At 42.7% G+C, this 3,055-nt stretch overlaps 1 non-coding gene across 1 annotated transcript; it reads left to right on the top strand.

Moving 5' to 3' along the window:
• Positions 1 to 1,302: 1,302 nt before the first annotated feature.
• Positions 1,303 to 1,409, top strand: LOC132183473 (small nucleolar RNA R71). The gene has a single exon (XR_009440437.1). It is a non-coding gene; the product is annotated as a small nucleolar RNA R71 (small nucleolar RNA).
• Positions 1,410 to 3,055: the final 1,646 nt, after the last annotated feature.

The following is a 3,055-nucleotide window of genomic DNA, read 5'->3' as shown; positions in this document are numbered from 1 at the left end:
CTTGTGCTCGATCGCATGCAGGTTGCGATCGATCGCAATAACAGAATGTAAAAACATGACAAAATACTTGAAAAACTAAAATACCAAAGTAAAATAAAACACAAAGGAAAACACAAACAAAATATAAAATAAAACAAACAACAAAACAAAAGGATATGCTATGGGGTGCCTCCCATGAGCGCTAAGTTTAACGTCTTCAGTCAGACTGTGGCACTTTTAAACTTGAAGCACCAGTCTTTTCTTCTCTTGCACCAAAGGGAATGGATCTTTTTAGTTGCAAGGTGATTCTGAGTGTTTTTAGATTGGGGAAGACAACTCCGAGTTTTCTCAAACAGTTGCTCATCCGGTGGGGAATCATGAATTGGAATATAGTAAAAAGAAAACTCAGGAAGCTTCTCTATGTTGATGTCGTCAAATTGCTCATCACATAACCCCAGATGACTTCTCTCTTGGACTCTTGGTAATTCGGGAAGAGGAGCTGATGTTGAAAAAGTCTCAGTGCTCTCTTCCTTTTCCTGATGTGGTTCCTCTAGAACCTCAGTTTGCTCCTCCTTTCTCTCTTCCCCTTGATTTTCAACTGCTTCTTCACTCCTTAATGTGGTAATTGCTTGCTCATGATGGTAAGTGCACTCTTCCTCCATGTATTGTTTATTAGGATTGGCAACAAATTGACTTTGACACTCTTCTTCGTGGTATTGTTGAGGCCAATTAATGGGAGGTGGCTCCTCTTCATGAGCTTCTATCTTGGCAGTGTATTCCAATAGTTGCATATTGGCTTCATTGTGGCTAAGAAAGGAGTATGATTGACCATGGAACTGCGGAGATGGCTCCTCTTCTTGGTGTTGTGAAGGCCAATAAATGGGAGATGGCTCCTCTTCATGATAATGTTGGGACCAATTGATGAGAGATGACTCTTGATCTGCCATTGAAAACATGGGACAAGTCTTAGTGGTGTGGTCAATATGGGAACATATGGCACATACCTCGATTTGTGTAACTTATTGAACAGGAGCACTGCTATGATTAGTCATAGCTTTCATGAGCATGTCCAACATTTTCTCCATGGTAGCCATTTGAGCCTAAATTCCTCCATTGGTGCTCTCTTCATATATGCATTTTCCTTTGAGTCCTTGTCTCCCATTAGATGTGAATTGTTGGGAATGCTCACTCAATGTCTAGAAGAGCTCCATAGCTTCCTCGCTACTTTTCTCCATCAACATGCTACCACAAGCTAAATCTACAAGACTCTTGTTAAGATCATTTAAACCCTCATAGAATGTCAGTACCTGATCGTCTTGAGATATATTGTGATGAGGGCATCTGAGAAGTAGTTCTTTAAAGTGTTCCCATGCCTCGAAGAAAGGGTCTCCATCTTTTTGTTGGAAGGTCAAAATTTCCCTTCTCAATTGCCTTATCTTATGGGATGGGAAAAACTTCTTTAAGAATTTTGTGGCTATCTCATCCCAAGTATGAATAGAACCTGCGGCCAAAGAATTGTACCATCTCTTAGCATTATCTTTTAAAGAAAAAGGGAAGAGGATTAACCTGATTTCTTCTGGAGTTAAACCCTAAATATTTTGAGTCTTGTAGAGATCACAGAATTCTCGAATATGCCAATATGGGTTCTCTGTAGGTGTGCCTTTATAGTGTGGAATCATATTGAGCAATGGAGATAAATCGTAACTGCTCTGTACAATGGGCTGAAAATTAATGCATGATGGCTGGTTGAGGATCTGGTAACTGAATGAACTTTCCATAGGTCTTCGCACCGGAGGTGTATTGTTTCTCAACATGATTAAAAGAAAAAGAAAATTAAATAACAAAATAAAAATAAAAAGATAAATAATAGAAATAAATCATATCTGTAATTAGTGCAGTAACTGTGCTGCTCTCTGGATGTGTGATCAATCGCACTGGTGCGCTCAATCACCCTGGTTTGGTGCTCGAGCGCACCTCTAAAGGCAAAACAGGAACTGTAGAAAAAACTAGAAAAACAGAAAAATTTAAAACAAAAATAAAATAAAGGAAAAAAAATTCCAAACAAAATCAAACAATCCTCGGCAACAGCGCCAAAAACTTGATGTGCAAAATATATATCTACCTAAATTAATAGGTAAATAATTGTACGTTTTACCTGCAAGTGCACAAGGTCAACATAGTAGTATATGGTGCAAGTACATGATCATTCCCACGAGGATTGCTGAATTTTTGTTTAAAGATAAATTCCTTAAGTAAAACAAAGATTGATTGCAGTGTCAGAGAGCTCCCAATTTTTCATCTTCTCTCTTTTGAGCCCAAATCATCTAGATTTACTTCATTTTCTTCCAAAAGCCTACAAAAGTATGAAAAACACAAAAAGGAATTAAAATGACCTAATTAACCAAAACCAAAGGATTAAATCATGTAAGTTAAGGGCTGAAAATATGAATATTTTAGCACTTATCAGGGACTCCGTCAGAACCAGCTCAGGACTTGATCGGGACCCGCTCGGACTTGCTTGGGACGCTGCCGAGACCTGCTCAGGACCCCGCCAGGGACTTGCCCGAGACCCTGTCGGGACCTGCTCAGAACCCGCCTAAGACTTGACTAGGACCCGCTCGGGACTTGACCAGACCTGCTTGGGACCCACCTAGGACCCTGCCGAGACCCACCCTAGACTCGACCGAGACCCACCCGGGACTTGCCTAGGACCTGCTCGGGACTTTATTGGGACTCGCCCGAGACCCTGCCAGAGACCCTGCCAGGACCTAACTGGCCTTGGCCGATTTAGGTCCTAATGGGTCTCGGGAAAGTCCTGGGTAGGTCTCGACGAGGTCCCGATCAAGTCCCAGGCGGGTCACAACGGGATCCCGGGCGAGTCTCGATTATGTCCCAGTCAAGTCTCGGCCAAGTACCGATCAAGTCTTGGGCGGGGTCCTGGCAAGGTCTCGAGCATGTCACAGGTGCGTCCTAGGTGGGTCTTGGGCAGGTTGGGTCAAGTACCGGGTGGGTCTCGGTCAAGTCCTAGGTGGGTCCCAGGCAGGTCCTGACGAGGTCTCTAGCAAGTCCAAGGCAG

This window comes from Corylus avellana, chromosome ca5, assembly GCF_901000735.1.
Source record: "Corylus avellana chromosome ca5, CavTom2PMs-1.0".
NCBI classification, from domain to species: Eukaryota; Viridiplantae; Streptophyta; class Magnoliopsida; order Fagales; family Betulaceae; genus Corylus; species Corylus avellana.
Note: the sequence above shows the minus strand (reverse complement) of the source record. Positions and strands in the feature narration are given on the sequence as shown.